The sequence below is a fragment of the Xenopus laevis genome, chromosome 5S (genome assembly GCF_017654675.1).
Source record: "Xenopus laevis strain J_2021 chromosome 5S, Xenopus_laevis_v10.1, whole genome shotgun sequence".
Taxonomy (NCBI): Eukaryota; Metazoa; Chordata; class Amphibia; order Anura; family Pipidae; genus Xenopus; species Xenopus laevis.
Genome location: NC_054380.1, coordinates 132,399,103 through 132,414,048, shown reverse-complemented (window position 1 = coordinate 132,414,048; position 14,946 = coordinate 132,399,103). Strand labels below are relative to the sequence as shown.

The 14,946-nt window shown below is 40.0% G+C and overlaps 1 protein-coding gene across 1 annotated transcript in view; it reads right to left on the bottom strand.

Moving 5' to 3' along the window:
• The window catches only part of LOC108718261 (kelch-like protein 29), a 610,001-nt gene that overhangs the window by 410,135 nt on the left and 184,920 nt on the right, over positions 1-14,946 (bottom strand). Inside the window, exon 3 of the mRNA XM_041565068.1 lies at positions 7,254-7,343. The gene's annotated coding sequence lies outside the window, so the exon portion shown is untranslated. The remainder of the gene's footprint in view (positions 1-7,253; positions 7,344-14,946) is intronic.

Below are 14,946 nucleotides of genomic sequence, written 5' to 3'. Positions count from 1 at the left end.
TTACTCATACTTACACATAGATATTTACACATAGAAATAATAGATTCATTAACATGAAGGGGGTTATTTCTCAAAGTCCGAATTTATCTCAATATTTTCTGCTACAAACTCTGATCAAATCTGCTCGGGTTTTTTTACGCTTATTTATTATTACATTTTCCCAAAAATGTTTACAAAAAATCTGGGTAAATAGATAGGCTGTGCAAAATAAAAAATGTTTCTAATATAGTTAGTTAGCCAGAAATGTAATGTATATAGGCTGGAGTGACTGGGTGTCAAACAGAACAGAACACTACTTCCTGCTTTTCAGCTCTCTAACTCTGAGTTAGTCAGTGACTTTAAAGGGGGCCACATGGGACATAACTGTTCAGTGAGTTTGCAATTGATTCAGATTCAAAGGCAAACATTTCTGTCCCATGTGCCCCCCTCAAGACTCTGATTGGTTACTGCCTGGTATCAGTGGAAAGCAAGAGAGCTGAAAAGCAGGAAGTAGTATTCTGGCTATTATGTTACACATCACAGCTTTTTTTATGGGATGTAATACAATGTTGAATCATAAATACATGAATGAAAGCTAATTGATGACTATTAGTGAGTAATCTCCATATAATTAGACTTTTTTTGTCCTGTCCATCCATCCACCAATCCTAGCCTCACCTGGGTTGGGCTTCCCTTCATACATATATGTTTTTTAAGTGGGGGAAAAAATCACACAAGCAGGTATGGGATCCATTATTCAGAAACCATTTATCCAGAAAGCTCCAAAATACAGAAAGGCCATCTCCAATAGACTTCATTATAATCAAATAATCCAACAAAAATGATTCCCTTTTTCTGTGTAATAATAAAACAGTAGCTTGTACTTGATCCCAACTAAGATGATTAATCCTTATTGGAGGAAAACCAGCCGATTGGGTTTATTTAATGTTTATATGATTTTCTAGTAGACTTAAGGTATGAAGATCCAAATTAAGGAAAGATCCGTTATCCAGAAAACAACAGGTCACACGCATTCTGGATAACAGGTCCCATAGCTGTACAAACAAACAGATAGTGCTGGAGTTAGAGTCGAACTTGGGATGCCTGTGTTGCATTATTAAATGATTATTAATAGCTCATTAAAGGAAAACTATACCCCCCAAACAATGTAGGTCTCTATAAAAAGATATTGCATAAAACAGCTCATATGTAAAACCCTGCTTCATGTAAATAAACCATTTTCATAATAATATACTTTTCTAGTAGTATGTGCCATTGGGTAATCATAAAAAGAAAATTGCCATTTTAAAAAATAAGGGCCGCCCCCTGGGATCGTAGGATTCACTGTACTCACAAGCATACCAACAAACCATACATGTTAGGTCACATGAGCCAATTAACAGACAGAGTTGTGTCTTTTGCTTCCACACTTCTTCCTGTTACAGTTAGAGCTGCAGTATTTCTGGTCAGGTGATCTCTTCCTGTTACAGTTAGAGCTGCAGTATTTCTGGTCAGGTGATCTCTGAGGCAGCACACAGACCATCACAAAATGGTGGTTCAAGGCAAGAGATGTAAAAGGGCAAGATTTACTTAAATATTTATTCCAGTTTGGTAAGATTCTTTAATATGTCACTTAATATGATATGAACTATCTGTTGCTTAAGTGTTCATTTTGGGGGTATAGTTTTCCTTTAATAGCTGTTTTTACTTGGCTGGGTTCTCTTATATTGATCATTCTATATCAATCAATCACAGATCTCACCAGGCAGCGGAGCACAAAGAATGACTATAATCTTCCCCCAGACAAAGTAACTTGGGATATTCTTTTAATGATGACCAGGCCACTTTCTTCAGCGGTCGGACCAAGATGGTAGAGCAGCGAGCGTTCCTGCATTCATGTTAGCTGCTGGATTAAAGGGCCGGCGCTCCATTGAGAAGCATTATGCAAAGTTTAATATTTTCCTGCTTGTGGCTGAACATATATTTCTGTGGAGCTGAGTTGGCACATCAAATTTCATATTCACTGTGTGTGCTTGAAGCTTTTACACGGCCAGAGGCGATGTGCTCATTTTTACATTTAGCTTCACACAGCTGGAGTTTTTGCACAGATCCCAGAACGCTGCGCTCGGCTTGGCTCCTGCTCTAGCGATTAAAAGCCGCATTTTCAACCGAAAGATATAAAAGAAGCAATTATAATGATTGCAGACCCAGGAATTTAGAGGGCAAAACTTCTACTTGTCTATGTGCTCACTGGCACTTCTGCAAAAAGCACTTCCAAAACACAGAAACACAGGCAAAACTTTACATGAAAGCCTGGCAAATCAGAATTTTGTTTATTTAAAGTGATAGTAACAACATAAATAGATTTATTCACACTTTTGTATCAGACAATCCTACCAGGGTCGGACTGGAAATGGGGGAGCCCACCGGGTAACTATACTCCGGGGCCCCCGCGCATGCACAAACGTCTTGGCACACGCCGGCGTGTGTGCGCAAACGGTGGTGCCCATGCGCGAACACCGACACGCATGCGATACCGGCGCAACGATTACTTTTCATTTGGGGGTCTGGACATCGGGAGAGTGGGCTGGGCCGGCGGGGGCCCATGATGGCAGGGGCCCACCGTTTTTTCCCTGCTTCCCACCGGCCCAGTCCGATGCTGGATCCTATCTAGTATTTGCACAGATTTTTCTCAAAATCTCCCCCTAACTGGCCTTCAGGCTGGGCCCCCTTAGCTCATAACAAGGTTACAGATATATAGAAACATTGGGGTGTCACCCTGCTATAGTTCCAGGGGTACTCAGGGCACAAATAAACACTCACCCCAAATCTCCCCCTAACTGGCCTTCAGGCTGGGCCCCCTTAGCTCATAACAAGGTTACAGATATATAGAAACATTGGGGTAACAGTCACCCTGCTATAGTTCCAGGGGTACCCAGGGTACAAATAAGCACTCACCCCAAATCTCCCCCTAACTGACCTTCAGGCTGAGCCCCCTTAGCTCATAACAAGGTTACAGATATATAGAAACATTGGGGTAACAGTGACCCTGCTTTAGTTCCAGGGGTACCCAGGGCACAAATAAACACTCACCCCAAATCTCCCCCTAACTGACCTTCAGACTGGGCCCCCTTAGCTCATAACAAGGTCACAGATATATAGAAACATTGGGGTAACTTTTTCCATACAACTACATTAGGCAGTAAGTGTACATTATGTATTAGTGCGCACAGAACCTTTTTTTGTTTTGTTTTGCAATACTCATATTACTCATCTTATTTATTGTATGTGTCAAACCTTTACCATCTCTCCTGAATAGTATATTCATATAAAATTGCAAATAGGAGTATTTTAGGCTATATTTATAAAATAAATGAAGCTACTTGGAAATGTGGTTTATGACTGTTGGGAAAATGAACTTAATGGCTTAAATACACAAAGACCATCATTGATTTCCTAGCAGAACCTGCACAAAACTGCTCTGTGTGGCTTTATTCAGGCCATGTTATCTTAGTAATTGGCATGCTAGATTTTATATATATATATACTGTATATATATATATATATATATATATATATATATATATATATATATATATATATATATATATATATATATATATATATATATATACAGGGGCGTAACTATAGAGGAAGCAGACCCTGCGGTTGCAGGGGGGCCCAGGAGTGTAGGGGGCCCAGTGAGACCCTAATTAATTAGAAATTTTAATATATCTTGGTAAAATAGGCCAACTTATAAATATTTTGGGGCCCTAAATTGAATTTGCTATGGGGCCCAGTAACAACTAGTTACGCCACTGTATATATATATATATATATATATATATATATATATATATATATATATATATATATATATATATATATATATATATATATATATATATATATATTCCCCTCCTTTACAGCACTCACGTTCAGAAGTTCCTTGTGGACCTGGATGTTTTTTTTGTTAATTATATCAATTAAAAAGGAACACAATTTTTTTATTAATACATTCAGCATTTCTTGGATATTATCTTCAAATAGAGCGGATTTCTTTTGAAATACCAAGAGAGCATTAAAGGGACACTATCACTTTGCCCACTTATCTTTTTAAATTACAAGAGTGATCACGTATTTCCTATACAATAATGGACTATACAAAAGCCTAATTTTGTCAATCACTGCCATCTCCACAACATGAAGTATAAAGGAAACTGGAGAGTCTTCAAATGTGAAAAAGTAGTTTTTATTGACGCACTACATGTTTCGGACCCCTTAGGTCCTTCCTCTGGTGCAAGTTACTTAAGCAACTTGTACCAGAGGAAGGACCTGAGGGGTCCAAAACATGTAGTGCGTCAATAAAACTACTTTTTTCACATTTGAAGACTCTCCATTTTCCTTCATACTGCAGATTTATTATAGACTGAAGTGAAAGTGAAAAAGTATTCACAGAGGTTTGATTTATTCTATGATATATGAAAACTTTCCAGACTGTCAAGTTTTGTTAACGAATGGGCACGTTTATCAATGTCAATTGGCCAGTGTACATACAGGTACATATACAGTATAATTCTAAATTCTCTGGTAGAGTAGCAATCTTTTTGTAGCCTCTCCCAATGTAACCCCCTCCTCTGGGGATCTTTTCCCAGCTTCGCCACTGTTCGCAGATTTGGGTCTTTGGCACTTCGGGTCTTTAGCAGTTCGGCTCTTCGGCAGTTCTGCTCTTTGGGACTTCGGCAGTTCATCTATTTGGGACTTCGGCAGTTCAGCTCTTTGGGACTTCGGCAGTTCATCTATTTGGGACTTCGGCAGTTCAGCTATTTGGGACTTTGGCAGTTCGGCACTTTGGGACTTCGGGCAGATCGGCTCTTTGGGACTTCGGCTTGCACGCTCTGGGGGCCCGGCTAATCCTTAAATTCTGCCGGGCCCGGGACGATCCCCCCTGTGCCACCTGATGGCGGCCCTGATGAGGGGTGTGGGAGGTACAACTGCACCAGGGTCCGCAACCCTTTAGGGCCTGCTGGCAGTTTGCGTGCAAGCAAAACCCCTGTGAAAATTGTCTCGTGAGGCCGATGGGTTCTGGATGCACTGCCTGCACCCGGCCCCACAGCATATAGTTATGTTACTGCTCCTCTGAACACTATCACCACTTCTGAAGATTACACCATTTTAGATTTCAGATTTTATTTATGGTTTGCACTGCAGGGGTAAGTCTTGTAGTTCTGATTGGTTGGCAGCTACATAGTTTGGTATAGATTTAAATAAAGGCTGCACCGGGCAATGAGAAGGGTAATCAACTCAATTAAATCCTGAATATTGTGAGTTGCTGCTGAAGTCTGGCGCTATAAAGCTCAAATTATAAGGTCAAAGCAATTGGAAACCTGTTTGTATGTAGCGGCTACATTTCATAGCATGGTGAAGATTCCCATTGCTATAAATCTCAAAGAATTTTCTCTCGTTGCACAAACAGATATATTTCAAAACAAAATATAATTGTATTTCTGCTGAACACATTGCTACAACATAGTCACTAGACACAATGATTTTTCTGTTTAAAGGGGAACTCCACAAAAACATAACTTAAGCTTTTTGAAAAGTAAACATAATTTAAAGCAAATTTGCAATATACATCAATTAAAAAATATGCACTTTTAATGGTTTGGAACAGTTCCCTAAGCCTAGCCCCCTTCTCTCCTGCTGATCTGTCTGACTACTTTGCTGAGCTGTCTGACTACTGTTACTTTGTATCAACAGCCATCTGTCCTCAGCCTGCATCCTCCAAACCCCACAATTCCCTGCACACATGATTTCAATAAGGAAAGGAACATCCCAGTGCAATGCATTGTGGGTTATGTAGTTCCTGCATGCTGTCTGTAAGCTGTGGAGAAGTTGTTACAATGTGTAACATCAGTGTTTAGTCCCTCCTTCCCTGCCAGGATTTCAAATAATGCAGAAAGAGAAGAACTGTTAAACAGCTGGATTTCAGCATAGAAAATGGCATTTATTCATACTTTCTTCATACTGAAGAAACAGGTAACTGTGATGGATATATTAGGGGTTCTGTTTTGGAAGCAGGAGTTCCCCTTTAATAAGGATTTATTAAACTAAAGAGAAAGCAGACCCTGTGGCTGCAAGGGGGCCTAGGAGGTATAGGGGCCCCATTTTTTTCAATATATACAGGTATGGGATTCATTATCAGGAAACCCATTATCCAGAAAGCTCAGAATTATGGAGAATCCATCTCCCATTGACTCTGTTTCATCCAAATAATCCACATTTTTAAAAATGATTTCCGTAATAACAAAGACATAAATACATTAATATATAATTAATCCTTATGAAAATCATTGGCAGCCTAATGAGTTTATTCATTGTTTACTTTGTTTTCCTCATAGACTTAAGGTATTAAGTTCCACATTATGCAAAGATCCATTATCCCGATAACCCCAGGTCCCGAGCATTCTGGATAACAGGTCCCATACCTGTATTGTTAAAACAGGACAACCTCTGGATATGTTAGGGGCTCTAAAATTAATTTGCTGTGGAGCCCACTAGGTATGCCACTGTAAGGATTTATTTTGTTTTTCGGCCCAAGGGGTAAAGTCCCTTATTTTGTGGCACCAAACAGGTGCGGGTCATCGAAAATACCCCAGATGAAGTTCTCTGTAAGGTTTACTGCATCTGGGTGGAGATCGGGGGATTTGTGTGCCTAATAATATGCAAAATTTTAATTCAGGTAATTTACCATGTATGCAACGTGTCTCTCTATGGATTTCCTTTGTAAGAAGTATGACCATTCGGGTGACTCTTGCCCAATCCCACATAATGATTAGTCTATGTCAATAATACCTGTCTAATATTTTATACACACACCTTTCTATGTGGCGACATAGGAGCTAGTCAAGAGCTGAGTTAAAAGCACCAGCTCAGAATCAGAAAAGAGATCCACAATCAGCTACCACTAGAATATCAAAGTATACAGCAATAATTCCCATGTATAAACATAATATCAATCTAATGTCATCAATTAAATTGGGAGAGCTCTGCCATCATACTCTAAAACAATGCCATCAAAAAGCAACTCGTATTTGTAAACAGTGTCTCTTTTAAATAACTACAGCTATTAGTGAACTACAATTCCCAGCATCCTCACAGAGGAGACTACTGAATGCAAACATTCCTGCGGGTTGAACAGTTTGTAACTCATTTACCAAAGGTTTGCATTCAGCCGTGAATTTGAAATGGTACCAAAATCACTTGGCTCTTACCTGGCAGATCTTTCTCTTCCGCACCTTAACGCAGCCCGGCTCTCAGAAGTTACATTTCCTTGATATCTTGCCACGATGCTTCTGTGGAGCCTGTGGTCATAAATAAATTACAATTTTAGAAATAACAAGTTAAGAAGAAACATTTTTTTGCAAGCAAATGATTTAAAGGGAAAGTAAAGCTGTAGGACAATACCTGCTAAATTGGACAGTATTAAGATACAGATATGCTGTACGGACAACAGCCCTCAAGGATTGTCATGACTTACCTGATACCCCAGGCCGGTGCTCCTGGTAGCAGAAAACTGTACCGTCACAGGGCACTAGTGAGGGATCCTCTTTCTTCCTTCTTTCTTAGTGTGGGCACATGCATGGTACAGTTAAAGGAGAACCAACCCCTTTTTATTAAAATCCCCTACTCTCCTATCCTACATAGACCCCCCTACCTGCTCTCGTCCAGCCTAGGTGTTACCTTGAGTAAATGCCCCTAACTCTTTACCTACCCCTCGTTGCAGATTCAGGTCATCAGAGTTCATGGGCGGCATCTTCTTCTCTTCGGTAATCTTTGGGTCTTCTTCTGGTGCTTTGGCAATTTCCGTGGCTATCGGTGCATGCACCGTTGTTCGTTACCAGAAGATTGCGCCAACTGCACATGCGCCGATACGCTGCTCTGTTCCCGAAGATTACCAAAGAGAAGAAGATGGCGTCTGTGAACTCTGATGCCCTGAATCTGCAATGAAGGGTAAGTAAAGAGTTAGGGGCATTTATTCAAGGTAACACCTATGTTGGGGGGGGGAGCAGGGAGGGTAGGGGATTTTAATAAAAAGTGTTTAGTTCTCCTTTAAAAGCCACACTCTATTGCCCATGCATCGGACGCTGGATTCTGAAGTAATGGAAGAGTGGAAGAAAGAAGAATGGAGGAAGAGGATTGCTTGCTCACTAGTACCCCGTGGCGGTGCAGTTTTCTGCTACCAGGAGCACCTGCCTGCAATATCATTACAATCCGTGGTGCTGCCCTTACATTTGGCACCCCCTCCCCCATCTTGTGGAACCTTCATTCTCCTTTAATCATCTAAATTTGCCCAGTGTTCTGGAAGAATTCAGTTATCTTTCTTTCCTATTCCTTAGAACAGAGAAGGCAGAGGCAAGGAGTAACATAATGGGGTACTATAACCCCCAAAAATTGCAGGTCTCTATTAAAATATATCAAATAAAACAGACCATGTGTAAAACATGATTTCATATAAATAACGTCTTTTCATGAAAATCCTATTTTTTAATAGTATCTGCCATTCTTACAGTACGGAACAACAGTATGTCACATAATCCCATAATGAAACCCTGCCATTTTAACTACCAATACTTGTCCTTCTGGCTTCTATTGTGCTCACATACAAACCGAGGGCACACATACATGCTAGGCTACATCAGCCAATGAATGGACAGATATGTGTCTGTTACTCTTCAAACTTCTTCCTGTTACAGAACTTGAATTTCTTCCTGTCAGGTGATCCACGAGTGACACACACAACATCACAAAATATTGATTCACGGGTTTGTCTTTTAGATCCTGCATTATTTCCTGTCAGGTGATTAGTGAGTGACACACAGGACATCACAAAATGGCGTCTCAAAGGCTGTCACTCCCACACTTCTTCCTACATAAATGTTCAGTGAGTTTGCAATAGATACTCGGCATTCAGCTCAGATTCAAAAGCAACAGTTATGACCCATGCTTCGCCCCCTCAAGTCTCTGATTGGTTACTGCCTGGTAACCAATCAGTGGAAAGCAAGAGAGCTGAAAAGCAGGAAGTAGTGTTCTGGCTATTATGTTACACATCCAGTCACTCCAGCCTTTATACATTACATTTTTGGCTAACTAACTATATTAGAAACATTTTTTATTCTGCACAGACTATGTATTTACCCAGTTTTTACTGAACAATTCCTTTAAATCCTCACTGAAGTCGGGCAAGTGATAATGTAAGCGTTCACCATGACCTGCAAGCCCACCCTTGAGCAGAAACATTAACAAATTAACAACTAGGCAAAATAATAGCTTTTATATCCTGGTGATTTGCTTGAATACACTTTGTTCTGCAATCATGAAATAAAAGAACAATCTCAGCAATCTAAAGCCTAGTAATAAGCCCTTTAGGGCTTTAGCACATGGGCAGATTCGGGGAGATTTAGTCGCCTGACGACTAACCGCCTCTTCTTCGGGCGACAATCTCCCCGAACTGCCTTCCGCCTGCTAAAATGAAAAATCGCCTGGGGCAATGCACTCACGCCGCTTCGATTTCCGAAGTCGTTGAAGTTTCCTTGTAAGGCAACTTCGAAAATCGAGGCCAGGCCAAGCGACTAAATCTCCTCGAATCTGCCCGTGTGCTAAAGCCCATAGTGTTGAGAAAATGGAATTCTATGGTTTGTTAAAATATTGTTAAATATTATAGAAAACAACACATTGTGTGGGAAAGAAGTACAGCGAAAACAGGCAGATGCTTCAGTAGCAAAATAAACAAAAAGAGAGTTCTAAGTGTTGGCAAACTCAATCTTCTGTATAGGTTTTACATTGTTTAAAGGAAACATTATCTCTGATTGAGTGAATTAGAATGCCATGTGGTATTCTAAAAAAACCACATGCATTTGAAGGCAGAAAGAATCTAGGGGGCAGATTTGTTTTTTGAATTTTTTTATGGTCAAAACTCTCAAATTCGAATTGGGAATAAGCCAAACTCGATTTGAATTTTCTAATTCAAATTTTGAGATTTATCAAACCTTTACCCTTAGAATAATTCGAATTTAACTATTCACCACCTAAAACCTGCTGAGTTCATGTATAAGTCAATGAGAGAGGTCCATTGACCCATTTGAAGATGTTATGAGCCTTCCTGACATTCGAGTTTGTATTCGGAGAAAATACTCGATTCCAGTTTAGTCGAGTTTTAGATTTCAATTTTTTTCGTAAATAACCTCCCTGTCGTATTTCGAGTATATTAGAATATATTAGAGTTAAAAAAAACTCGTATGAATTTGAAATCTGACCTTTGATAAATGTGCCTCTAGGTGTCCTGATATGATGTTTATGCTCGCTTACAGAATACCTGCCAGAAATGAGCAAAATTATGTACCTCTGTCCATTCACAGGGAGGAATTAACAAAGGGTGCAGATGATTATCATCTTAAATGTCATTATAATATGCAGATTTAATATAATTCTTACTATAAAGGCCAGTTTTAATCAACAACGTGCTCTAGACAAGATTACCAGGATTTTGCCAAGGTTCCTAGACCCGGGCCCCTTAAAGCCCATGGGATCCATCCTTTTATTTTACTTTGTAAACTTGGAATTATTGCATCAGTTGACCCTATAGGAATAGTGTATAAAAGTTTCCACAGTTGTGGCTGTGCACATCAGCACCATCAATACTTGCATCAATACCTTATACTACCGAATAGTTATTCCTCGTATCTCTATGTCCATCCCACCTACTGTTCTGATTTGCAAGTGCACCCAATGACACCCTATGGTAGAGTCCTGCGCGGGTCCATTTTTTGGGACCCGAACCCGACCCGTACCCGCAACCTGCATTCTTACCCGCTTGGACCCGCTACCCGCAAGTACCTTATCCGCAACCCGGACCCGCGACCCGATGACCACCAAGAATCAGGAAGTGCTGTCATTGTAAACCGGAAGTGACATCATCGCAAGTAGACATGATCAGAAAAAAAAGGAGTAAAACAGGAAGTGCTGTCATTGTAAACCGGAAGTGACGTCATCGGAAGTAGACGTGACCAGAAGAAAGGAGTGAATATCGATATTGAGAAGACCCGCGGCCCGACCCGCAACCCTCAAACCCGCAGAACCGCCGACCCGCAGGTATACCCGCACCTGGAACTTCTAAATGCAACCCGCAGGGTACCGCAGGTTTTTGTGGGTAACCCGCGGGTACCCAAGGGTGCCCGACCCGCTGCAGGACTCTACCCTATGGCTACCAACTCCTTGAACGCGGCTTTAGCTCCAGGGTGCTCATAGCAGACTGTATCAATAGACTGCGGCAAACTTGGTGAATATATAATTTACACCCCAACCACAGGTATGTCTGTGAAGGTTCTCATTCATCCAGCTCATGGTATATCTGTAGTAATAACTCAAATCAACTACACTTGCTGTATTCTTTTCTCTCCTTGAGATCATTTTGCTAGTCATCCAACCGATTTCTCAATTGAGAATGACCTGTACCGAAATATCTGTGGTTATATACCCTGGAATCCTTCTCTGATCAGCATCAAGTTTTTAGTATAACCAAGCAAGGTGTTGATTGCAGATCTACGAGTTGTTAAACTTTCCAGGAAGAGATGCCAAAACAGCATTGTATATGGCAGACTTAGGGGGTTATTTACTAAATTCCGAATGCAAAAAGCACGAAAAATCAGTGATTTATTTTATAAAATCTGACTTTTAAAAAATCACTGATTTTTCAGAATTTATTAACCCCGAGGATAGAAAAGTCCGAATCTGAAAACCCGCATCTTAGACCTGTCGAGGTTGCATATAAGTCTATGGGAGAAGTCCCAATGATTTTTTGATGTGCGCTGGCAATATCCCAAAGTTTTCGGGTGAAAATTACAAAAAAACAATGAAAAGCGGATGAAAAAGTCTGAAAAATTTGTGAAAATCAGATTTTTTTCCCGCAAAGCAAATTTTCGGGAAAATGTAATAGTAAATAAGCATAAAAACCCGATAAGAGTTTGTAGCAGAAAATATTGAGGTAAATCCGGACTTTTATAAATAACCCCCTAAATGTGTCGCACCCCCGCCCCGTGTTTAAACATATGTAATTAAGGAGCAAAATTTGATACAGATCAAGTCACCAATAGCCACTAATCAACAGGACGACTTTACTGGGCATCTATTAAATAATAAAAGTCATATTGGTTCTTACAGGGTCGCAATTAGAAATCACAGGGCCCTGTACAACAACATTTCGGCTCTTTTTGTGACTTCGGGTCTTTCCGTGGCTTCAGGACATCAAGTTCGCTTCTTTTCGTGACTTCGGGTCTTTTTGTGACTTCAGGTCTTTCCGCGGCTTCAGGAATTCAAGTTTCGGCTCTTTTCAGGACTTCAGCTCTTTTCATGACTTCGGGATTTTTTCGTGACTTTGGGACTTCAGCAGTTCGGGACATCGCAAAGATCAGTATATTTTGGAAGGAAGTTACAAGTCTGAACATAAAAATGTAATTATCTCCAGGTTTTGCTTTGTTGCTTCTAGATGATAGTAGGCTCTCTTCAAATTTTAATATAGAATTTAAGTCCCAAGAAAAGAAAATATTGACAATTTTATTTTTGGCTGCCTCCAGAAAGGCTTTATTTAACTGTTGGCTACAAAATGAGTCTCCCTCATTGACACAATGGCTTATATGAACCAGCTTAGTTGGCAGGAAGCTTTATTAGTAAAAACTAAAGGAAATAATTCCAAAGAATCATTTAGACTTATATGGTCTCCTTACTTTGAGTTCTGTGACTCCAATACCAGAAGTCAAATATCTCAGTTTCTTAAATTGTAAAATGTTCATAGGGGGGGTTATCTGACATTCCCAAGACAATGGGCTTTTTCTTTCTTCTTTTTCTTTTAAGAATGTCTGTGAGTCCACTGGCTTAGTTAGTGATAGTTCTTGTTAGTTTCTATTTTATTTTACATATTACTTCATTGTAAGTTATACATTGTGTATTGTATTAATGTTCTTATTCTGCATACTATTTGTTATCATATTGATTTTTATGGTTTATTGTGAAAACCAAATAAAATATTTCAAATTCGAGACTTCGGCTTCTCTGCGGTTCAGGACTTTCAAAGAGGCGGCACGGCTTTGGTGCTGCCAATGGGGGCCCGGGTATTTCTGTAGAGTATTAAATGAATACATTGGTGGCTAGGGCTTTAAAAAAAACAAAAAAACACACACATTGGTGTTCAGTAATACTTAACTCGTGGCTTCAGGACTTCAAGTTCGGCACTTTTCGGGACTTCGGTTCTTTTCAGGACTTTGGCTCTTTTCAGGACTTCGGGTCTTTTAGTGACTTTGGGACTTCAGCAGTTCGAGGCTTCGGCTTCTCGGCGGTTTAGGACTTTCGAAGAGGCGGCACGGCTTTGGTGCTGCCAATGAGGGTCCGGCTATTTCTTTAGAGGATTAAATGAATACATTGGTGGCTAGGGCTTTGAATTTTTTTTTAAAAAAACACACATTGGTGTTCACTAATACTTAACTCGTGGCTTCAGGACTTCAAGTTCGTCTCTTTTCGGGACTTCGGCTCTTTTCTGGACTTCGGCTCTTTTCATGACTTTGGGTCTTTTCATGACTTTGGGACTTCAGCAGTTCAAGACTTTGGTTTCTTGGCGGTTCAGGACTTTCGAAGAGGCGGCACGGCTTTGGTGCTGCCAATGGGGGCCCAGCTATTTCAAAAACTGCAGCACAGCCGGACCCCCCTTTGGCCCCTATGCCCCCCTCATGGCGGCCCTGGGTTGCTAGGGGTAACTACAATTGAGCAAACTAATATTACAAATAAAAATAGGGATACTACTGGCTGTGTAGATGGATATTTAAGCATTTAGTATCTGGATGGTTGTATTTAAACTCTATTCATTAAATTTGAAACCTGCATCTGTGCATCAGATTCAGTACTAAAGGTGCATGCTAACATTTACACCAGATGCTGATGTTTGTATGTACAGTAAATACAGATTTGGGGATGTTCCCGAGAAGCAAGGCTTGTGGGTTATAGTAATGTGAAACAATGCAGACATGAGAGATGTATAATCAAAAAACTGGACAAGGTGTGTAAATACATACGAGACCTCTACTAGAAAACTGGTACGTGTGAGTATCAGCACATGAAACACTGGGTAAAAGTGACATTTCCCCAATGTAAATATTCTTCTGTGACCATATAAAGGCACAGGGCTGCAGGATGACTCATGATACTTCTAATATCCTTATATTTTAAATCCAGGGGTGCACTATTTCTTATCATCCTCAGTCATGTGGCATCTATGCACTATACCCAAGAATATTTTTTAACAGGTTATTACATTTGTTTTAAAATAAAACCAATGTGCACTTTCTCTGGTGCTATTTGGCAGCAGTACATAAATGTATGATACGTAGCATGAATTCCAGTACAGGTATGGAACCTGTTATTCAGAATGTTCAGGACCCAGGGTCTTACGGAAAACAGATCTTTCCATAATTTGGATCTCCATACCTTAATTATACATAAAAAACAGACGCCACTATTATTTTTCATATCTCATGCAATCCATACCATGTTAACATTGTTTAAATATTAGACGTGTTGGAAAAATACACATTCAAGCATACCTCCCAATTGTCTCTTTTTCAGCGGGATAGTCCCGCTTTTGACAACTCAACCTTCAGTCCCGTGTTTGTACCAGAAAGTCCCGACTTTTTCTGCACTGAACAGCCAGAAAAAAAAAATTCTAACTTAATTGGCTTTTGGCAGAGAGCCCAGAACAGCCAGCAGGTGCAACTAGGATACTTTGTAACAATTTTGAGATAAGCAAATAAGTAATTGTAATAATTTAGATTAGCAGGTCTCTTGGAAAAAGTTAGACTCAAAGCTTAAAGGGCAATTCACCTTTATTAGCAAAACTGTAATAATTGAAAAAAAACACAGAAA